This window comes from Phyllopteryx taeniolatus, chromosome 2 (assembly GCF_024500385.1).
Source record: "Phyllopteryx taeniolatus isolate TA_2022b chromosome 2, UOR_Ptae_1.2, whole genome shotgun sequence".
Classification (NCBI taxonomy): domain Eukaryota; kingdom Metazoa; phylum Chordata; class Actinopteri; order Syngnathiformes; family Syngnathidae; genus Phyllopteryx; species Phyllopteryx taeniolatus.
In genome coordinates, this window is record NC_084503.1 from 1,960,565 (window position 1) to 1,984,890 (window position 24,326).

General features: G+C 42.0%; 1 long non-coding RNA gene across 3 annotated transcripts in view; it reads left to right on the plus strand.

Annotated features, from left to right (window-relative positions):
• Positions 1–24,326, plus strand: part of LOC133474516 (uncharacterized) — an 83,478-nt gene that overhangs the window by 37,515 nt on the left and 21,637 nt on the right. For 2 of the 3 annotated variants that reach the window (XR_009787523.1, XR_009787521.1), the window contains one exon: positions 3,326–3,587. This is a non-coding gene — a long non-coding RNA (uncharacterized LOC133474516). Of the gene's footprint in view, positions 1–3,325; positions 3,588–6,428; positions 6,475–24,326 lie in introns of all 3 variants that reach the window. The other variant, XR_009787522.1, reaches the window with a different exon arrangement.

Sequence of the window (24,326 nt, forward strand, 5' to 3'; positions counted from 1 at the left end):
TGTCATTGCATCGTCAGTGCGTGTCCACCAAGTTGTCATGGCGACAGTGAGCTGTAATTTGTGGTGTTTATGTGTATTGAAAAGGAAGTAAAACTAAGAAGAGGGAAGAGGAAAGTGATCACATTTGTGGCTGGGGGAAATGGGCAAATGTCTTTGTTGTTGGTTTTTTTATACGCAGCTTTTAACTTTTATGTCAAACCACAAGTGTGGTCGAAGAGCTGCTCACACCACTGGGATGGCCCTTGACAAAGTAACCAATGACCTGCTTTTAGCAGCGTACGTTGATTTTCTGGATGTCAGCGGAACGTTTGATACTGCCCACCACTCTACTTTAATTGACCGGTTTAAACACTGGGTGGAGTATTAGGTACATTGCACGTAGTTGGTTTCTTTTAGAGCGAACCTTTGGAGTGAGCACTCCTCATCTACATCCATCCTTTCCTGTGGTGTGCAGCAAGACTCAGTTTTCGATCCAATTTTATTTTTCTGTCATTATGCCGCCACGTGGCCAAATAATCCAACGGCACAAAGTCTCCTTTCACTGCTATGCAAACGACACAAAGGTATACCGTACCTTCCGCTGAAAACAAAGGCTAGCTGGTGTTAAGGACTGCCTTTCTGACATCAGCTGCTGGACGACACAAAACCTTCTGCAACTCAGTAACTCCACATCTCAAATAATTATCTTAAACATGCAAAATTCTAACCGTCATCGCTAAATCCAGCCTTGCTACCCTTGCAGATAATATCACACACAAAGCCAAAAATGTATTAATGTAATTATTATAAAGTATGAATAATTGTTCTTCCGATATCACTTTCATAACCCACATCCAAAAAGTTGTCTAGTCATGCTTCTTCCACAAAGACCCCACAGCCAAAATAAAATCCATAACCACCAAACCAGACCTCGAAAAGATTCATCCAGGCACTTCTTTTCTGCAGACTACATTACTGTAACGCACTCACCTGTAGTGTCATTCATAAATCATGCTCTCGACTCCGGATGGTTGCAAATGGCTTCTTGCTGAGTCAAATACTGGCGATGACATCACATCACCCCAATTTTAGCATAATTACATTGACTCTCGAATTGATTTGAAGATTTTACTGATGAATTTTGGAGCACTCGTGCGTCTGGTTCAACGCTACATAGCTTACGTTATTAGCCCTTTATGAGGCAGCCCGCAGCCTCAAAATGCAAAATCGGTGACATCTTTTAAATCACTTCTTAAAACCCACACTGGCTTTTATGTGATGTCATCTTCTCCCTCTTTTTTTTTTTTTTTACCAACCTGCATCAACCCTCCTGGTCTTGAGTTGTTTTATTGCCTGGGTTTCTCAATCGGTCCAGTGACATTTGGCATGTAAGTATCCTGTTCTTTCAAAGCACATGTGGTTTTAAGGTGCTATATAAATCAAGTTATTATTATAATTATTACTTGCAACCAATTTGCAACAGAACTCCTCAGTTCAGTGTTGATTTTATCATAAGTTATAACAGTAGATCTCATTTCCCAGCACTTTGTAGCGTAGGCCGAAGAATGATTACCATAAGTCGAGAAACTTTCCTTTGGGTAATTTGTAGAGGGACAGAAACACTCGCTCCATTGTTTACCACGATGTAGAGCCTTACGAAATGCTGTGTCTTGAAAACGGAGGCAGGTAGTCCAGCGCTAATGATGAGTCGGTTGTATCCGCAAGAGGAGGGAGGGAGGGAGACGTGGTAATGATTATGGAATTACCGTGGCAGAGATTGTGATGGCTATCCTAATGATTTCATGTTACTCTAATTAGTGTTAAGGTGGAGGCACTGGCGGAGCGGAGGCGAGCGGAAAGCGAGGAAAGACGATAAAGAGAGAGAGAGCACGAAAGAGGCTCTGAGAGGAACAGACAAAGACAATTAAGAGGGCGGTTCCGCGAGTTAGTCAGCGATCTCGATCGCAAGTGAAGAAGAAAAGCGACAGTGGAGGTGAAAGGCAAGACAAAAGAGATGGGGTGTGTGGGAGGAGGTTCATTAACTAAATTTGGATGAATTATTTTTATGACTGTGGGTTGCTGAGGCTCCTTGTAGCTTCAATTTCTGAAAGGCTCATCTCACACTGAGAAGGAAGTCAGCCTCCCCCGCTGACTGCCTGCTCCGAATTCAGCTCACGAACATTCTTTGGTCTTTGGTAAGCACATTAGCCATGAATGTTACTTCCTGGCTAATTGCATACTGAAGATTTAAGGGTCAATATACAGTACAATATAAATCAAGATTGTGAAAAAGGGACACGATAAAAAACAATCCTGTTATTATGGTGTTCTAGGATTATTCTGCTGGGGATTTTAGTAGATAACTGGCAAGTAATTTGAATTCATTTGGATAAATTCTTTTGATATCATTGCATAGAAATGCTACATTAAGTAGTTTGAAAAATAGGTCAGGATTTGTTCGTACTATAAATTGTACACTTCGTTGACATTCAAACTTCACTATGCAAGCAAGAAAACTATGCTCCTATACAAGCCACAAATAAATCGAGGGATATTTGCATATGCATCTTTTTGAAGTAAGGTCAGTTTTCTTCTAATTATAGTGCAGTGCCTCTCTTTTAGAATCCTAAACACTATTGCGAATTGGTTTATGGTTTATTGTAATATTCTTCTACCATTTTCCCCCCCCCTCCTAATTATAAGGTTTGTCAAAGAGTACTGTTCTGGTTTTTAATACATCTACATCCTTGCTTGCGTTTAAATATTTATTTATTTATTTATTTTTTTTAACAGATTGCCAGCATCTGATCCACAACGTATCAGCAATAATTTTCAGAAGGCCACTTTCAGTAATGAGTAGTTATTTGGTGACGGGCTAGCTACTAATCTCCTATCACAGGTTGGCTTGAGTCGAGATATTTGCATTGCTTCACTCTTTTTTTCTGATCACCACGAGAACAAAATAATCCCACACGAGCAGTATTTGTTTGCTTTTTTCGGCATTTTAATTAGCACCTCATTACTGTCAAAGACACTGTTTTGCTATAACCGAATCCCTCATCTGTTTATCTTATTACCCTAAGGTATGCACCTCTAAGATGAACCGTACTGAATAATATTGTGGAACCTCTAAGGTCAAAACATGGTTTCATGATGCTGGTTGACCTCGGATTAGTTTGTTAGGATTCTCTTTATGATTCTTATTTCTCCTATTGTAGATAATGGAAATAGAAATCATCTGTTCTGGTGTCAAACTGTCACCATCAGACATCAAATTTTGACTGTACAGGTATTTCTTAAAGAACATTTTAACATTCCTAACTCTTGTACATGTGTCACGTTGTAGATCTACTTCATGCACAGAGGTGGACTACTACTACCGAGCAAGCAGGTCTGTGGATGACGCAGTCAACACGGGACTGCACTTCATCCTAGAACAACCGACAGCGCGGGGACGTACGCGAGGATCCTGTTCGTGGACTTCAGCTCTGCGTTCAACAACATCATCCCCGAGCTCTCCTCCAAGCTTCTCCAGCTCAGCGTCTCGCCTACCATCTCCCAGTGGATCTACAGCTTCCCGACGGGCAGGACACAGGACACTCTCTGCAGTGTGTTTTACGTTTTTATGTCTCAAAAATATTTTTGTTCTATTGTCCTACTAGAGCAGCTCCAACTATCAGAGACAAATTCCTTGTGTGTTTTTGACATACTTGGCAAATAAAGACGATTCAGATTCTGATTAGGCGAACACAGGCAAGTACCTTCATGGAGCCCTGGGATTTCTCCCTTCTCATGCAATGAGCGATTCCATCTTCTTATTACACATGCACAGATGTGATTCAGGAAGTCACAAACCTTTTGGCGTGTTGTAAGGAAAATGAAGCCAAAAGTTTCAACATTTTTCACAGTGACACCAAATTTGTGTCACCGACAAAAGCCGAATCCAGATGCTCATGTCAGTAGTAGTAGCACTGCTGTCAGTGTCAGTCAAGAAGGATGTCGTAACGATGAAGTGGAGAGTGACACAAGTGACACTTTTTATCATGAAGGTGTGAGTATTGTAAGCGCTCTCCCACCTGAGCCACGCATGTATGACAAAAAGCTTACGGCATAGAGTACATGCTAAAATGAACACGTGTTCAGGAAGCCAATGGTTTCATTTGCTGACGATCGGTAATTATGTCACCACGATGCCACGTGTTGGACTGGATGGACCTGTGCCAGAGATCATTTGAATCTCGAACAGTGATTCTCAAAGTGGAACGCAGGTTCCCTTTAGTGCTATGTAAAAGAATCACTGAATGAAATGTTCAAACTGGGCATAATATTACAGTACCTTAAAGTTTCAATCCAGTGCAGTACATTTGTTAAGTTGAGTTCAGTTGTATGTAACTTTTAGGTACAATACATTTGCATTTCATCTTTAAGAATCCTTCTTTCTACACTCTCATTTATATGCAATACGACTTAATTTAATTGTTACTTGAGTATAGCTTTTCTTTTCTTTTTTTTTTTTTTTTTTTTTTTGTCATGAGCACATTTTGAAGGTCTCGAGCTTGTCTCGGATTGGCCGGACTTTCTCCAGATTTCCGGATATTCTGTCAAGACCGACACTGCTCAGCTATTCAACTTCATTAATGTGATAATAGGGAGCAGCATTAAACAATAAATACCTTAAATTCATGTGTCGTTAACCCCCTACAAGCCTGTAATGACTGCAACCTTTGCGGTGTTGTGACTGAGGGCCCCCAACCCTCCCCCTGTTCACGCCCCCATGTTCGAATATTCTTGGTTTTATCACGGTCTCGGTGAGTTCTGGTCTTGGTGTAGGATTGTGTCGTCTTTAAGCGCAACAGTACGACTATGCTGCTGTGTTTTACTATCGGTCATGATTGTGGAAAATGGTGTGAAAAGTTTGAGAACCAGTGATCGTTCTGCGTCTCCAGCCATCTTTATGACATTAATCCTTCTTTTGGAATAAGTGTTAATTCTTTGACATTTGCGGATTGAGCCTTCACTTGCGCTACAAGGTGTTCTCTCATGCGAACGTCCGCAACAGCGGTCCATTTTTCTGAATAAGTGTGTAGAAAAAGCCTTTTGAGAGAAAAGCCCGAACTCAGAGCCAGAGTTCAACTTTTGATACAAATGAAGGAGATTATCACGCTGAGGTTTTTTTGTGACCTTCGGGTTTTCTTTCAAATGAGCTACATCGTATTTTCAGAAAAGCTGGTACTACATATGCTTTGATAGAATCTCCTATTTGGGTCAAGAAGCTGGTCCTAAGAGATTTTTGCAAATAGAATTGGTGTAGTCCATGGACTATCCATATCCATCGTTTGCATCTCATTCAGGGTGAAGTAATCCTACAAGGGGTAATGATATTCTGCAGTATAAGAATAAATAGGCTAATCACTGTGATTTCCTAAAAGCCCCAGACCCCAGTATGTTAAAGACCCTAATTCTTGTTGAGTCCCACAAAGCACTTGTCAAATCTTCTCCCCATGTTTAGGATTAACCTAATCCAGCCATATGAAAATGAAACTTTTAATGTTCCTTCTCTGCCCTGAAATAAGTTTCTCTCTCTTTATTGTTATGTCACTCTGCCCTCCGAAATGGAGACACAACGTTTTCTCCCCCCCCCTCGTTCCCTGTGTCTACATTCAAGTGAGTGAAGGGGTGGATTATTCATTTAATGAAAGCGAGATGGATATATGCGCACGGCAAGAGTTGAGGCAGCCAGTTAATCATCCTCCCTGTGTTACTGCTGCTCTGGAGACCTCTATGTGTCAGTTAGCATTATGCTGTAAATACCTTCTCACAAGCAGTGGACATTTCAGAAAATTCAACAGCTTCTATAATGACCTGCATTGATGTTGCATTCATGCTAATTTACGCCTTTTTTTTCTTCTTCTTCTGTATTTTCCATGTATGTTTGTGCTTGCTACACTTTTTAATGAACTCTGCTGACTGAAAGGCAAATGCGTGTGCCGCTCATGGAGTATTTCCACGAGTCGTGCGCTAATTACTTCCGGAAATCTTTGCGAGTCAGCTGCAGGTGTTGGATAAAATCCCCTCCTATAAAACAGTCACCGAGCTTCCAATGTTCTCCAACCTGTTTTAATATTTCATCGTCATTCATATTGAACTTTAATTGGAAAGTTTTGCAAACTATTGCACGCTCATTGTTGTGCACGGTACGTACATTTTCTTACCGAACAACGGGAAGGTTGATATTTTGCCATGAAACATTATATAAGCCTTTTTCCCATGTCCTCAGGGATTTAGATGGCCGGGACGCGCTGCGTTTTATGTAATCCAAAATCCATAATGTCCAATGAATTTATTCGCTAAATTTACATTTCACATCAACATCCCAACCCCAAAAAAGTGGTGTAGAAAGAAGCTCTCAAAAGGAAAATCAAAGTTGTTTTTTTGTTTTTGTTTTACAGTTTGAAGATCCAATCTACCCACAAGCGCTCACTTAACTTGTGGGAGGTGAGTTTTACAAGTTACTTGCAGTTTATCCAATTTCTTTCAGGTTTTCTTGCAAGTATGTGTTGGCTAAAGTCCGGAATATATTGGCTAATTTTGTTAAATTACATTTTCATATTGTGTTTTGTACCATTTGAATTGGGTTGATTGCTTCACTGCTCCTTTATTATTACAAATATTTCACAAATAAACTATGCTATTTATTCCAAATTACAAGCACATTATTCAAGTTTTTGCCACGCTTATCAACATGGCAGTAGCCACATTTGCTTTATGTTAACAAGCAAGTCGTAGATCTTAAATAAAAGTAAGTGAATAATTATCCATCCATTCCTTCATTATCTGTAGCGCTTATCCTCACTATAGCAGGGCTTGACATTAACACCCACCAATCCGCCAAATTCGGGTGAATTTTTCGGCCTAGCAGGTAGCACATCCACTTTTACTAGCCGGATTGGTGTGTTCAATCAGTACACCGCCCTTGATGAATGGATTTCGATCGGGAAATGTTTAGCTCATCATTGAGCAATGTACTTTGTTTGGGAATGAACTTGGAACATGTAAAATATAACATTGTGGCTGGTTACAATGCGGAGTGGCTAGTAACGCTGGGAAACTAGTAGCCAGGGTGGTCGGTGAGCAAAAAAAGGTCATGTCAAGGCCTGCTCACTTGGGTCGTGGGTGTGCTGGAGCCTATTCCAGGTGACTTTGTGTGAGAGGCGGGGTACACCATAAATGGGTCGCCAGCCAATCGCAGGGCACATATAAAGAAACTACCATTCACACCTATGGAACATTTAGTCTTTTAATTAACCTACCACGCTTGTTTTTGGAATGTGGGAGGAAACCGGAGTACCGGCAGAAAACCCACGCAGGCACGAGGAGAACATGCAAACTCCACAAAGGAAGGCTGGAGCCCGGATTTGAATATTTGAATTTTGAGTCTTGATGCCAAAATGTTTAACAAACCGTGGTCAAGTTTGCAAATAATCTGGCATAGCAGTTTGGTCACGCATCGACAAGCAATCGACAATTTGAGACAAGCACAATTATCTGGCGCGGAACGGTGGATGACCGGTTAGTTCATACGCCTCACACTTCACAGGTTGTAGGCATTAACACTGAAATATAAAGTACATAGTGATGTTAGACACCGCAAGCATGACTCCAAATCTCCTTTGCATAGAAAATGGGTTACAATCAATATTGTGGTAGGCCTGTCCTGGTTGACACGCCTCTGCAATATCGCGTGGACATCGGGGACAGTGCCTCTGGATTGGCAGATTGGGGTGGTGGTCCCCCTTTTTAGGAAGGGGGACCACACTCCTCAGCCTCCCTGGTAAGGTCTATTCAGGGGTGCTGGAGAGGAAGGTCCGTCGGGAAGTCGAATCTCAGATACAGGAGGAGCAGCGTGGTTTTTGTCCTGGCCGTGGAACAGTGGACCAGCTCTGCACCCAACCAGTCTACATGTGTTTTGTGGACTTGGATAAGGCGTTCGACCGTGTACCTCGGGGGGTCCTGTGGGGGGTGCTTCGGGAGTACGGGGTACTGAACCCCCTGATACGGGCTTTTCGGTCCCTGTACGACCGGAGTCGGAGTTTGGTCCGCATATCCGGCAGTAAGTCTGACTCGCTTCCGGTGAGGGTTGGACTCCGCCAAGGCTGCCCTTTGTCACCGATTCTGTTCATAACTTTTATGGACAGAATTTCAAGGCACAGCCGAGGTGTAGAGGGGGTCCGGTTTGGTGGCCTCAGTATTGCATCTCTGCTTTTTGCAGACGATGTGATTCTGTTGGCTTCATCAAGCCGTGACCTCCAACTCTCACTGGAACAGTTCGCAGCCGAGTGTGAAGTGGCTGGGAAGAGAATCAGCACCTCCAAATCTGAGACCATGGTCCTCAGTCGGAAGAGGGTGGCGTGGCCTCTACAGGTCAGGGATGAGATCCTGCCCCAAGTGGAGTTCGAGTATCTTGGGGTCTTGTTCACGAGTGAGGGAAGAATGGAACGGGACATCGACAGGCGTCCGCAGTGATCCAGACTTTGTATCGGTCCGTTGTGGTGAAGAAGGAGCTAAGCCGATAGGCGAAGCTCTCGATTTACCGGTCGATCTACGTTCCTATCCTCACCTGTGGTCACGAGCTGTGGGTCGTGACCGAAAGAACAAGAAATGAGTTTCCTCCGCAGGGTGTCAGGGCTCTCCCTTAGAGATAGGGTGAGAAGCTCGGTCATCCGAGAGGATCTCAGAGTAGAGCCGCTGCTCCTCCACATCGAGAGGAGCCAAATGAGGTGGCTGACACAGATGCCGTATTTTATCTGCATATGTTAATTCCTACGAACATGATTAGAGGTCCTTCATATTGGAGACATGTGTCATATAATATGTAGGAGTTAATACAGCTGTACATATTCCAGTCACACCAGATTGTCCTGGATTATCTGTGGTGTGAGATCGAAACCACAGGTGTCATTTGATTTGCAGAAAACGGTGATAATCCTATATTACACAAGAACCTCTAATCCTATTTTAAAGCATGTGTGAAGAAAAACAAACAAACGTTAATGATATTTCAAGGTGACTTTGGGTGTCATGACCTCAGTGTTCATTCATAAAATCATTTGTGACAATACGATTTCATTCAAATCCAGGTATATCACGAAAGATCATTTCAGCTTCAAACTGTCAACTAGAATTTTCTCCACTTGGAAGTAAACACACTTTCCTATTCTTCTTTGCTAGCACGCCAGCATTCTTTTTGGCCAGGAACTGCCAGATGCTCAGGGCATCGTGAACTCGTAGTTTGGTATCTTTTGTCACGGCTTCTTTTCTTTTCTGACACTGTATAAGACAAATGATTGTGCACGGAATTCAACACAGGGCGACGTTAAACTGCAACAAGTTCTTAGCGGCGCTCCTTCGGTATTTCGCCATGATAAGTATTCAAAGCATGAACAGACCGGGATTACCACTCCTTCTGCGTGTGTGCGCACGTGCGTATGTGCGCCCTTTTCATCAAGCCTTATTGGTAATCACGCCACAAGGACAGCTTTGACAGCAGACGAGGAAAATACACGACTTCACCGGGCCCCCGCCGCTGAGATTTACGTGACCTATTAGCGCGCCCTGACTGGCAGGAGCCGTCTCCCGAATTATAACGGCGGATTATGCCTCTGGATAATGATAGGACCGGGAGGGGGACTTGACCATGTGCTGGGCTGTGGCGTGTTTCCTGTAAACCAGATTACAGACCGCATGCGGAGGCGTGCAAACAGGAGAGAAAAGCACACATAAAAGTCCTGTCTAAAAGCTAACATGAATATTAAACACATGCTTACACAGACACACGCTACGATACACAACACGGGCGCACACACGCATTCTAGCTTAATAAAGCATGGGGGTTGCAGCTGTGCTTAGATTATGAATCTCTATTAACCTTGCCAACCCATCAACACACTCTTAATGAGGCCGAATATAGGCTAACACTCCCCCAGCCACAAACACACACAAAAATACACACATTAAAATCGACAAGGTATCGCGCTGGAATTAGACGGCAGGAAAAGATTCATTAATGTTGGTTTATCTGAAATGAAAATTCCTCATGCGCAATTAGCCTACATATTCGAGGCGAGCGCCCCCAACACACTGACACACTCACTCGAATGAGTCTTAGTGTGAGCCCCCCCCCCCCCCCCCTCCCCCACACATACATTTGGTTGGGTCAATACGTGGGGGAGACGTAGCTCGGGGACGTTTTCTTACAGTATTTTCTGTTTATTTGCTCCATTGTGGAGAAAGACACAGTGACATGGCCTCTGGCTCAAGATAATCCAATATCATCCACACACACAACAAAACAAAGCTGCCATTGTTTCGTTTATTTGAAATATTGCTCTTTAATACCACACCACATCTGCTTCCTCGAAGCGAATCATTTTGTGCGGTTTGTGTACGTCTGCCTCCACAAACTGGAGGGAACTCACGTCTCGGCTGTCCAATCGGAACAATGCGTCAAGCCCTTTGGACTCTTTGGACATTGGGCCGCAGTCGCCGCAAAGATTGGCGGATTTTTCCAAGTTGGAAAGTTTCAAAGTGCAGCCATAAAAGCACAAACGCATTGTTTTGAAACTACACAACAATTTTCCTTAAAGACACGCTAAAGTGAATGCAGAGATTTGTTTCCAAATACATTGTATGTGTTCAAAGAAAAAAGTTGCTGAAAATGTGCTATGACTAAGACCTTTGTAGTACTCAATTGTGGATATTTTACTGAGTCTTTTTAGTGGGCGCCGCTAAAACAGTGCCGAGTGACGCACTTCGGCTTAGGCACGAGTCACCCCTCGCCCACTATATAAGAACTTGAGTGCCTTTGTTTGCATCAGCGGTTATCTGGCGCAATTACGACACACCGTTAGCTAGCAAGCTCAAGATGGGCCTACAGCCTGAAAATCCATCTTCCCTTTGCTTTAGTGTGCCTTGCTGTCGGCCACGGGTGGACATCGCACAGAGAAAAGCGTAAGAGCGAGGAGGAAGGATTTAAAAGTACATACGTAGCTGCTATTTGCATGTTTTGCTAACCAAAACAGCAGTAGCGTTACTAGGTCAAATTTAGGTTCTGCAATAAAGGTTGGGAGTCAAGGAAGGCGTTTGTATTTGTCTGTTGTATTGGTTGTCATGTGATTAGATCTTACTTTGATGGCTTTTCAGTCCTTTCTGATGTCATTTGGCCAAGATGTTTTGAGTCTAATTCTTGAAGATGTTCTAAAATTGAAGCCCTCAAGAAGCCCTTTGATTACCTAAAGGTCCGTGTCTGTTGTGGCTCCCTGCTGAAATCGGCGTCAGCACTAGTGTTGGATCTCCAAACATGGATCAAAGCAACCACTCTCTCCGCCTCTTCTTCCTCTTTTCATTTCCACTCAGTCTTTGGTAGTTAAATGCTGCTTTGCCCTGCATATAAACATTGCTGTAATTGGACTTGCTGCTTGTTTGTGGCTTCTCTGTTTGTTTAGATTGTGTTTGAAGCCTTGCTTAATTAAATTGTGTCCTTAGTGTTGGAATCCCCAAACGTGGAAATCCCACTGGAGGAGTAAAAATGTTGCCCCCGCTCATTGCATTGAATATTGGTTTGGGCTGGAAACAAATAAAATCAAATAAAACATTCAAACTTGAGTTGCTATGAATGACTGTGTTCACATTCACCAATAAACAGCGTTAGAAGTTACTTTAAAAGTGGTTAGTTGCAGTTACTAGTTAACCCCCCCCCCCCAAAAAGTAACTGAATTAGTTATGAAGTTACAAATTATTAAAAATGTAATTCTCTTCAAAAATTGGACCCTACTGCCCCCTCTTTAACAGAACTTACAATTCATGTGCAGGTTCAAATATTTATGATAAATCTGAATAATATAAATAAAGGCACACATAATACATTATTATTACTATAAGAAACAGTGTACACAAATGTTAACTCTGTTAATGTTGCTGTGGGATGAAGTGAGTCTCGCCACCATTCAAATGTCATTTATTATTGCGGATATTATAATTAGTTTGCCAAGCGGATCAATTCAAATAACCCCAAATAGTATATGTCTTAATGTAGAACTTTCAATATGTAATGCACCTCAACTGGCCATCAAATAAATCACACTTCAATTGTGCTTGGTATTTTGAAACCGTTTTCATTTTCTTCAAACAATTGATCGAACTGAAAATATTTGTATTTGTAATTCGAAGTTTATGTTGCCACGAGATGATAGAATAAAACAAAACAACAAATCATTTTATTCAAACATACAGTATACCTATGAATAGCAACATTATAGCAACTGATCATTTCGCAGTGATCTCTTCATTTCTTTGCTGAGCTGTCGACAGTACTTTGTTTTTTTTCCCCTCCTTTGTTTTTAAAAAATGTTTTTCAATAAAGATGCTTTCAAAGTTTTAGTTTTGCAGTAGGTACATTGCTTTCCACACTGTAGAACCCTTTGGTCTATTTTAATTAAGTTTAGTTTTAATTTGTTTTATCATCTGGTTCCAAACAAACTTGGAGCGCTATCTGTGTCGGAGGAATCAAACACGAATCCGATCCGATACAACTTACATATGGTTGCTCCGGTTTGCACATAAACAGATGAGGAGATTGTGGACTGAAGTCAAGACAAAGGCCAAAGCTGAAGACTTTGCTTTTGCAGTTGTCATTAACTGTCCATTAATCAGTTTCCACAGTTATAAATTATGAAAGAACTATAGCGTAATGGTTTCTTCCTCGGCTTGAGAAAAAAATAGTCGAACATTATTTAAATACCAACCATCTCTTTGAATTTGGAGGGTGAATCACGAAAGAAAATAAGTTGAAACTAATTTGGTCAGTTTTGAACTTACCAAGATATTTCGAGTGATTTGAGCAAATGGTCCACATTTCAATTTCACAGACTATTGTGGGACTCTGAAGTGTGTTTATAGGTGAGTCCTGAGAGCATAAAGGAACTTACTAGACCACAGAGACTAAATAGAAACATTTCAAGGTTGGCCTCTGTGCAAGTCAGTGCCTCCATACTGCACCTCCCGATGCATTTGTGTATCCCGGCATCTCCTTGCAAATGGGGTTGCTGAGGTTTCCGTTTAAGAAACTGAAAAACATTTTAAAGTAGTTAAACAATATTCCAAAGTGTTCCCAGACCTCATCACTGGACTCACTTCATGGGCACTGATGTTGTTATTGTGGATGCCTATTTGATCTTGTGATGCCACTTGAGAGGAATTAAAGGGATTAGAGGGGGATAGTTTAGCAAAACAAACAGCGAAGATGTGGCAGCCAAGCTTGAACACGGACCACATCGACCAATTTGTGCATGTGATGTTCATTTATTTATTTATTTATTTATTTATTTTATTCTAGCATAATTTGTTCAGGCTTCCTGGTGGATGTCCAACAAGTGTCCATGAGTCTTCACCCTAACTAGAACCTCATCAATCATCAATGCAGAACACTCCCGTGAGAAGGAGACCTTTAGTTTTGTGGTGCTCTCACAAGATTGCTATAATGACTGAAAAATAACAAATTTCTGTCACCTGTGATGAAAGTGTTGTTAATTATATGTTCCAAAGCAATGACAAAACCCACAAGAATACAATTCTTCATTCAAGCCAATGTTTTTGCAGAATATACAGTACATGCAGTTGTCTTGATGTACGATGCATACTGTATGTCTGTCGTTGTTTTCAGTTTAAGGCCCACCGCACCGAAACCGACTGTTTTGCGCCATGTGAGGGCTTCTGCCACAAAGTTTCATGATTGGCCAACTGTCGGACACTAATGTTGCCGTGTTGAACGGCGTTGCAACATCGCAAATGCACATGAGCTTTTACGCCACCCCCCAAAAAAACACAAATTTTCCGGGTTTTAAGCAGACTGAGACCCAGACAGAGGGCAGTAATAGTCAACTACATATGTTTATAATTTCATATTTAGCCGTGGATAGAAAGCAAAGCACGGAGAGCTTCTGTCGCCAAAAAAGCTCGGGTGCAGTCTGTGAACAGCCTCTCAAAATATCCTCACTTTGTCCTTTATCGTTGCCCCTTTGCTTATGGCAGTCCGCTACTTACTTGACAATACCGACATGTTTTCGTGGTTCAATTAAAAAAAATAATACAGTACAGTATATTGCATGTAGAGCCTCAAAATCCATGAAAAAAAAAACAGTATTCCATTGCAGCGCATCGGTAGATGTGCGTTAGTGATCGTTTGGTGTGTGACGCAGAGTCACCATTTGTATTTTTTTCGTATTAGTCAACCTCACTCACGTTTGGAGTGAAGTCATTTCAATGCTTTGTCTCTAAGTACATTAAATATGTTTGAAGAGAAGATAAACTTGCAAAGACAGAACCATTTAGCACTGAATTGTTGAGCTATTGCATTAAACTCTTTTTTGCCGATCTCAGTTTTACGTTTTTTTGAGGGCAGGGGGTAAAACGGGGCCCAGCTACACACTTGGGCTTCTGGCATGTTTTGTGTTATTTGGGCTACAGTTTTTCCGCAGTGGGCTCCCACGTGAAGCGCTGCGAACCTGACGGCTCTGCCGTCACACGCCAGCCCACCAGCTGTTAGCTAATGAGCTAACTGGCTAGCAAGCTAACTAGGAAGCGAGCTCTCCAGTACGGCGCTGGCTCGTCCACCTCACTTGGCTTTGTGAAAACAGCGACACTTCAGGGAAAGTTAACTGTTTAATAGACACAGCGCCAGTCAGCTTGTGGCTATGTGAGCCGCACGAGCCACAGACACGTACTTGATTGACAGCTGCAAGGGAGCCTTCGACAACACCCCCACACAGTCCTACAGCTCGAGGACGGGCTTTATTTTTCCAGATTTGTTTTTTCAGTGCTCTCAGTGCCATGAGCCATATTAGGCCGCAATGCCAGTTTCTGTAATCCATAGTTTTTACTGGAGCAGGTGATTGGCCTACTGCCCAACCTCTCACCTGGTATTCCTTGGTGGTCTCCCATCCAAGTACTAGCCAGGACCGACCCGGCTTAGCTTCCGAGATCGGACGAGCTTTCATGATATGAGAGCCTTATTTTATATAATTGATGTTTTTTTATCATTCAAATTTGGCAGGCTTTGTAACGGCACTCTACGCTGTGGTATGTCAAATTTAAAACAAAAACACATTGGGGTCCTTTTACAGGGTTTTTAATGAATAACTGATAAAATTGTGTAATAGGGGATCAAGGTTCTTCCCCTTTAAAAGCACGCAAAAATTATTAAAGCATGTTTCAGTGGTCTCAAAAATGTGTAAAGGGCTTCTGTGCACTAAGCTAAAAGAATTTGAAATTTAGGGTCTGAAGTTAAAGAGAGAAAAATATGTATGCTGTATCCGTGTTGAACCGTACACACAGTAATGAGTTGTAATGTGTAATTTTTTCATGTTTTAATCAGTACACAGAGGGTAAATATTATTTTGTGTATTATAATTCAGTTGCCATTGTTTTATGCAGCCATGCATAACCATTTTTATGTTATTTATAAAGTTAGCCTATTTGCATAATTGCCTTTCATTTTTAACATACTGTCACAATAGCAATAATAACAAAAAACATGCCCATGTGCTTTCTGCAAATTATGTCTGTGTGAATTATCCGACATCCAGGTCGAGGTAATCCATTCCATAAATTTGAATCGAGGCAACTGGACTTTTCTTGTTTGTTGAATTGTTGTGTTTTCTTGTTTTCCAGAAACATGGAAAATTGACTAAGGCAATTATGCTATTAGGCTAACAAAAAAGCGTGACAATGTTGAGCTAGAGTTACTCGACTAAAGTAGACTGGATCCAAGAAAAATATGCTCTTAAAATTTGTAATGCGGAGAAGGTAAACAGCTCCTTCTTTGTGTGCAATTTCAGTCCAGTGTTAACAAGGACGTAAAGAAATCCAGTCATTGAAGGAAGGAAGGAAGGAAGGAAGGACGCAAGGGCCCCTGAAAAGCTCAAATTGTAGACTTGAGGGAGGAAAACGTGACACAAAGCCATCAACATACCTAAACCAAAACGTCAAGAATGATGACGCTTTAATTTAGCAAGGAAATGACCCTTAAAATGTAGTTATGCACTGTAAAATCAGATTGGTTTAAGCATAGCTAAAGATATTTTATTGTTTTGTGGTCACATAATTTGTTTTGGTTTGGCCAGATTATATAGTGTAGTTGTTGGCACTCGATCCAGATGGCCAATTGGATGTTTTATTTTTACTTACCTAATGGCCATTTTGCTTCTAGCCTCAAGCGCCACCAAGAGAATATTCTTAATCACTTTGTGCTTGGATTCATGAGTTTGCGTTGTTAGATTTCTCATAATCGAAGATTGACACATATTTTGCCTTTGGTTGTTCAGTCCATATTAAATGTGTGATGCATCAATTAATCAATCCAACATATTCTGTATAAAGATGCATTATTTTCTTCAAACTATCAGTCACTATGACAAGGGTGAAATTATTGGAACTGAGCCTTATTTTCACAAAAATCTCTGAAGACTCCAATGATTAATTGAGTAATTTCAACTGCTATGTTTTCTGGAGGATGTTTTGGTCTGTATCTCGTCACCCATGCCCCTAAATTCACAGAAGAGTTCTCTTCGTTCCATTTGCTCTCTCACATTTGTCATTTCAATTGTGTGCTGTCATATTGGGAAAGCCTCAGACATCTCCAGCAACAACTCTTTCTCAGCCAAGATGTTGCAATTAGACTGACCAGAGATAGGAATGCAAGTATTGAGAAACATCTTTGGGTTCGACTTTGAAGCATCATAACAAACAGCTTGTGAAAGTGACAGTGGAGCCTCTGAGTTTGAATGTAGTGGAACCTCTGAGGTTCAATAAATTCCAGGATCCTTGGAGTCCTCCAATAGGGGTGATGCACAACCTAATTCCGCATTCGGACAACAACTATGACGAAGCACCTATTCAACGTCTATGAATGTCTTTTGTTTTACACAAGATGTCTTCAAGAGCTACCAAAGATGACCATATCAGATGTTTAGGCTTCGGTTGTGTTTACATATATAGTATCATACACGATACGTGTAAATAAATGATATATAAAGTACACCAGCGATAAAGAAAACAATATTCTAGCAAGTTCGGGTTCAAACCATCGTATGATCAACACGTAGTTTTCTCTACGCATACAGGAAGTCCGCCAATCTATTTTCGGGTTTGGTCATGGGATGTTCCGCATGAGGCCCATTTGTTTTGATTTGGACACTTTTTCTCATAGGAAGTCATAGAAATGTGTTTGCTGAAGTTATGCGCCACACCAATTGTCAAGTGTAATTCGATGGATTGGTGATGAAATGCTGCTTCCACAAGCAATAATACAATTGAAATTGTAATTCCGCATGTACTGTATATGGGTGGGATCATGGCTTGCTCACTGCATGAAACAGTCCCTAAAAAAAGGCCCCTTAAACAAGGTGATTTCAAGAAACGTATAAACTGTCTTATGTTTCTTGATGACGACTGGGACATCTGCCTCACAGTTCTGGGGACGGGGTTCAAATCCCGGCCCCGCCTGTGTGAAGTTTGCATGTTCTCCCCATGCCTGCGTAGGTTTTCTCTGGGCACTCCGGTTTCCTCCCACATCCCAAAAACATGCGCGGTAGATTGATTGAAGACTCATGAACGACTGCACCTCATCGTACCCGGCTGTCAAACTCCTGAAGTTTACAGATGACACCACTGTCATCGGCCTCATCAAAGACGGTGACGAGTCTACATATCGGCAGGAAGTGGAGCGGCTGGAGCTGCGGTGCGGCCGACACAACCTGGAGCTGAACACGCTCAAGACTGTAGAGATGATCGTGGACTTCAGGAGGCATCCTTCGCCACAGCTGCCCCTCACGCTGTCCAGCTGCCTTGTGTCAACCATCGAGACCTTCAAGTTCCTAGGAATTACAGTCTCTCAGGACCTGAAGTGGGCGATCAACATTAACTCCGTCCTCAAAAAGGCCCAGCAGAGGATGTACTTCCTGCGGCTTCTGAGGAAGCACGGCCTGCCACAGGAGCTGCTGAGGCAGTTCTACACAGCGGTCAATGAATCAATCCTGTGTTCTTCCATCACAGTCTGGTTTGGTGCTGCTACAAAAAAGAACAAACTCTGACTGCAACGGACAATCAAAACTGCTGAAAGGATTGTCGGTACCCCCCTACCCACCCTTGACTTGCATGCTGCCAGAACTAAGACAAGAGCATGCAAAATCCTCTCTGACCCTCCACATCCAGGTCCGGCTCCTTCCCTCAGGTAGGCGCTACCGATCAATGCAAACTAGAACTAGCAGACATTCCAACAGCTTCTTCCCTCTTGGAATTTTATTTTGTCTTGAGTTTGTTGTCACATTTCTGTTGGGCCAATTATACATACTCGTGCACTCACTGTGGTAGTCTCGCCATGCTGCACTATTTGCATATCTGTTATTGACCAATACTGGCCACTCATGCCAGAGTAGCATCTGCACCACTTGCACACTGACTGAGGAGTACCTGCAACATTTGCACAATCAACATTGTCCCAGATTATCGCGCTACTAGTCAAACTGCATACATTCCTTGAAGTCTCGGCGCCCTTTGCGCAACGGTCATTGGACCGGACTATTGCTATATTAGTTATTCAAACCACTCTAAGTGCTAGAGAACTCTGCATCTTTTTGGACAATTCTCACAAAAAAAAAATAATAATAAATTGTACCAGCATTACCAGATAACTAGCAACCCTTTATTGCTCAGTGACTGTTTTTCTCAATGTCTTTATGTCTCAAAAGTGTTCTCTGTCAATTGACTATCTGTTGTCGTACTAGAGCGGCTCCAACTACTGGAGACAAATTCCTTGTGTGTTTTTTGGACATACTTGGCAAAACAAAGATGATTCTGATTCTGATTCTAAATTGCCTGTAGGTGTGAATGTGAGTGCGAATGGTTGTTTGTTTCTATGTGCCTTGCGATTGGCTGGTGACTGGTTCAGGGTGTACCCCGCCTCCCCCCCGAAGATAGCTGGGATAGGCTCCAGCAGCCCGCGACCCTATGCGGGAAAGAAAATGGATGGATGGATGGATGTTTCTTGATCCTTGGAAAACAGTATTTTGACAAAAACGTGTAAAAGAACAGTTGATTCTATTTGTCAACAATAGTTGGCAGGATAATTTCCGGTGGCAGAACGCCTGTGATTACCACTGACCTGAACTGAAACAATGACAGAAACATCAGATATTTCTTTGAAGAAGTCTAAATTAATCTAACGAAACCTGTGGGTGAGAAGGATAAAGTGTGTAGACGTTGTGGATGGTTTTACAGAGAAGACAGCAAGACTGCCTGGTGGAAAAGTGGACTAGTTGCTTGCTTTTTAGAGTCTTGGTTTCATCATCACGGCATGTTTAGTTTGGGTGAATATCTTGCTTTTTACTGTCAAAATCTGTGCCAATAATCCAAGCAACAGAAAGCGATTATAGCCTTCTTGGTTAGACATCAGGGAATGAGACCATCTACAGTACCATCGCCTAACAGATAATAAAGCAAACGGCATCCGTCAGCAAAAGAAGCTCTCAGTGGTAGGCTAGGCTCATTAACAAAATATGCTAGTATGCTCGTCCTTAGGCTATATCTACCATGACCAAGGTTAAGACATCTAATTTATTTCTAGCTCCTGAATTAATTAGCCATTACCTCAGTGAGCATGTTAACTATGTCTGAATTCCCCCTCATCTATTTTTTTTAATCTACTTACTGTAGATTCCAAGCGCTTTACCTCACGTAGCTCCTTTTCTTCGACTGACATGTCACACATTCAAATTACGCCGGTAGAGGAAAAGACTTTCTATACAAACCCACAGGAAGAAAATCATTGACAGTATTTATGCCATTTCCCTTGTTTTTGCCCTCGCTTTGCCTTGGTCAACATATATGGAAGGGCTATTTGACTCGTGGTGCCATTGCTTCGGCTTCATGTGAATACCAAGTCCTGTTCAAAACTCTCAATGCACAACTTTCTTCACTGTCATACGAGTTGCAAACATTTGAAAGCAAGTGAAGGCACTTATTGCAGTTATCTATTTAGCTCACCTGCGGCTTGTGCTAACGTTCGCAGTCAGCGCCACTGCCTTGACTTCACCGTCTCTTCAATCTCCACACATTTACTACCGTATGAGCAATCATCCCTGTGGATATTGACGCCCAAATTCTGGCTCAACGTTGCATCACCTGCTAGCATGGCACAGAAATACTGGGAACTCAGTTATTGTACTACTATTGTACGAATCGAAGCCATCAAAAGAATAGCCATCCATTGGCGTCTCAGTGCTCCGAGTGTGACTTGATCTTCTTCTCAACATTAGTCTCACACATCTTCTCAAGTTCTCATCCTGATTGCAATACTTTTTGCTTGATATTCAAGGTCATCACATTGTACTACACACCAAGGTCGTCATCTAACTTGAGGAGAAATCGAATGTCCTGTTCACCAAGAATGAAAAAAAACCTGTAAATTATGCTGTTGTTTCAATTAAAGGAGTGAGTGAGATAAAACTAGTGTTGTTTATCATTGCTTAAAGTAACGCTCAATATTGAGCGATGTTAATTAGAGCTAAAACCAATGGCTGTGGGAAGGTGTGCTTCCGCAAATGCTTTGTATCTTTCCAGAGTCATTGATCTGAAGACAATTAGACTTGGAATTTTTATACCTCTGGGCAGCCAGCTGATTGATCATTATCAGTGGTAAAAGGGGAAAAAAGAGATGTAATAGAAAAGGAAGGAAAACCAGAATAGGGTATATGATACCATGGGAGATACCATGGGACACCATTTGTTGGACATGAACATCCTTTGCGCATACCAAATGCACAAACAATACTCAAGCTACCGTCATAGTTGGCTGACTTCATTTATTCCGACTCATTTCCTCGTGTCACTTTACATATGCAATTTGTATTTATTTTAGCTTGGGCTTTTTTCTAATTTAGTAAAATTATGAATTCTCTTTTCTTTTTAATATTTACAATTAATAATTTTTAAAATTCGAACGAGCCATATATCGATTTCTGACTCGCAGTTTGATACTATTATTTATTAATATAATAAATTGATTTGTCAGAGTAGACTGTGACTTTGTTTTCTTCCACGCCTGACTTAAATTTAGTTCGGGACGGTGTCATCTTTGACGTGACTTGAAGTTTTTGGAAGCACTTACGGCAAATAGTCTGGGTCTTTGTCGACGAGACGATTTCCATCCCCATTGTTAACCGGGCCGCCGAAATACTCCCATACTGCTGACCTAATTGAGCTTGGAGGGTCTGCAATTTCGGGGTTATTTGTAGGAATGGCTGTGTTTGCTCCTCTCCTCCTCTACGCTGTATGCTCACGTAGCTGAACAGAACTAGTATTAGCGGTAGCCACGGTTTTACTCACTCTGGTCAGATGACCGTCAGTGGAAAAAGTGAGGCTTGGGTTTTGTTGATATTTATTCTCACAGAAACAGTCACAATAAGCCAAAACCCATCTTGGGCTCTTTTTTCATAGACAGCGTATCGGCGGGGCACAAATACCAGCAGTTACTGATTTTCGTGCAAGCGCAAGGCTCATCGGCGTGTGTATTCCGATTTGGCTAACTGGTCTGCGCCAAGCTGTGTGTTCCTGCGCAACAAGGGTGTGTCCTTGGTGATGCGCCCGTCGGATTGATTTGGTGGCAGAAAGTCCCTCTAAATTTAGGCCTGGTCAGACCACGTCTAAATCTTTGCGCAAGGTAGACCGCTGGTCTAATGCGATTTTGATGAATTCGATCGGGGCACAGGCAGACAGCTAGTGAACTCCGCAGATATACAGTCGCCAGCGGTTATGACCAGCTCATTCTGTATAGCCGCTCACATTGTCTGTTGCCACACCGGCAAAGAGGAGTAACAATGCTCCACTCACGGCGCAGCCCGCCCACTCTCAGGTCCGCTGAGCTGCGCTGGTCTACGAAATTACCAACAATAGTCTAACCCGCTCCGAGTGCAAAATTGCACCATCCACCGCGCTGGATTTAGGCTGGTAACGAAAATAGGGACCCTAAAGTTAATCCATTGGTGCTCATTTAACTTAACGTTGAGTTCTTTCTTCTTGTCCACCCAAAATTGGGCACCTTGCAATGTCATTTTAGCCATTATGGACACAGCTTCACATACAGTACCTCTATGTTAACTAGTAGTCGATTTCCAGCTCAGCAGAGAGTCCCTCAGCAGAGAGTGGCGCATGTGTGGAAAGTGCTTTCAGTCGGACCTGACCATCAACATGCAATAGAAATCTGTTTTCCAGTTGCATTTTTTAGTCGTGTTAGACCAACCGTAAGAAATGTGACAGTTGGTAATAATAAATAATATAAGATTGAGATTTACTTTGTTGTCCTGTACCCAGTGAATGGCCATTACTACCAATCATTCACCAAAGAATAAAAACACAACCCAATGGGAGAATTTTGGAACCTTGTGAAATTAACCTCTTTTGTAGCCCTCAAAAAATAATCACCAGATGTTTTTTTTTTTTTAGATGATGAAGAACATTTTGCACAGCTGCTTCCATACTTTTGACAAAGTAGTACTATTGTAAGTTGACTTTTGAGGACCAAAGCAGCTGTGTAATGATGTCATGAAATGTAATGCAGCTACTTTTGAAGTTAAGCTTTAAGGCTCAGTGGCCTGTGTAAGAGCAAAGAGAAGCTTCGTATGTCTACGGAGGGGAACATGATACGGGTCTTGGGGAAAGGCTGGAGCAGACTAAAGGAACACATGGACTTGTACTGATGGACAGCTACCGGCTGGTATGAGCCAGACTTGGAATAATTAAAAATCAGTGCTCAAAGCAAGTATAGAACATAGTAAAAGTGTAAAAGAAATGTTAATAGAAATAGTTTATGCATAGTCCATGTCATTGTGAAATGTATAATGAAGTTGTGTTTTCAAACTGAGAATAACTTATGCTGGCTCGAGCCCTGCTTTAAAGGTTCTTGTCTCATCTGCATGTTTACTACCTCACTTTCTTGTTTCTTCCCCTCTCGCTCTCTATTCACCATTTGTTGTCCCAGCTCACTTGAGGCCCTTTGGGCTTCGCTCTACTTAAATATTTATCAAAAGAATTTCAAGTGACATGCAGCCTCTATTTTAACCAAGGTAGAATACCCTCAGGTACAGACAGACCAATGCATCCAAATATGTTCAATAGACGCGTATGTCGACTGCAAAGCTGACCATGTATCTGAGTGGGAATATGAATGTTGGAAAGAATACTTTAAGACCCTGTGAAAGTGAATTGAGAGATTTGTTTCTAAATACATTATAAATGTTTGAAGATATTGGCTGAAAATGTGCAAAGACTGAGAAGTATGGTAGTATTCCATTGTGGAGTATTAGTGTTAACTGTTTTTCACCATTTCAGTTTTTGGGGACGTAGCACTTGGGTGTCCGGCAAAAAGTCACCCTACATCCACTATCTTAGAACTTGAGCCCCTTTGTTTGCATCAGCGTTTCTCCGGTGTAATTTTGATGTGCAGTTAGCTAGCTAGCTATGCCTACAAAAAATAAATACATCTTCCCTTTGGATAGTCCGCTGGTTAGAGTGCCTTGTTGCCTGCACGTCACACAGAGCGAGTGGGGAGATTATTTTTTATATATAAATCCGACTTGACAGCGAGCATGTGGATAGTGGCTTTGGGCTAGCATGGCCACTTTAGAGTGCCTCGTTGTGGCGGTGTGGCAAAGCCCTGCGACGTCCCGGTAGGCTATATTCCAGCCACCGGAGGTTTTGAGTGGTTACATTTTCGCAGATCAAACATGTAGTTTTCTCTGGGCATAAGAAAGATCCACGAAGTAACATCCATTTTCCAGGACTGTTTGACTGACAGTTGAACCAGGCGTGGTTTCGTCATATTTGGCGGACTCGCCAACAGCCTCTGAGAGCAGAGAGAATCATTTGATGTTTTATGATTTTAAAGCCTCATTTTATATACCCGGCGATTTTTTTAATCATTCAAAATGTGGCAGGGTTGTTCACACCACTCTTTGCGGGGTCTCAAGACATTCACCTTCACTTTACAGGGACTTAAATTGCCTGAAGTAATATCATAACTTCAGCAGTGTGCATATTTTAAATGTTAAAATTCTATGTTTACATCAATAAAAAATGATTACAATTGCTGTATACACAGAGAAACACATTTATTGCGAGTGAGAGGCCGACATGACTCACATGCATGTAATGGTTTTGTGAATAATTTATCAGGTGCGGTTTGGTCCTCAGAGAGCAAAACATTACCATCCAAAGGCCTATTACAGCTGAGTTGCAGGCGC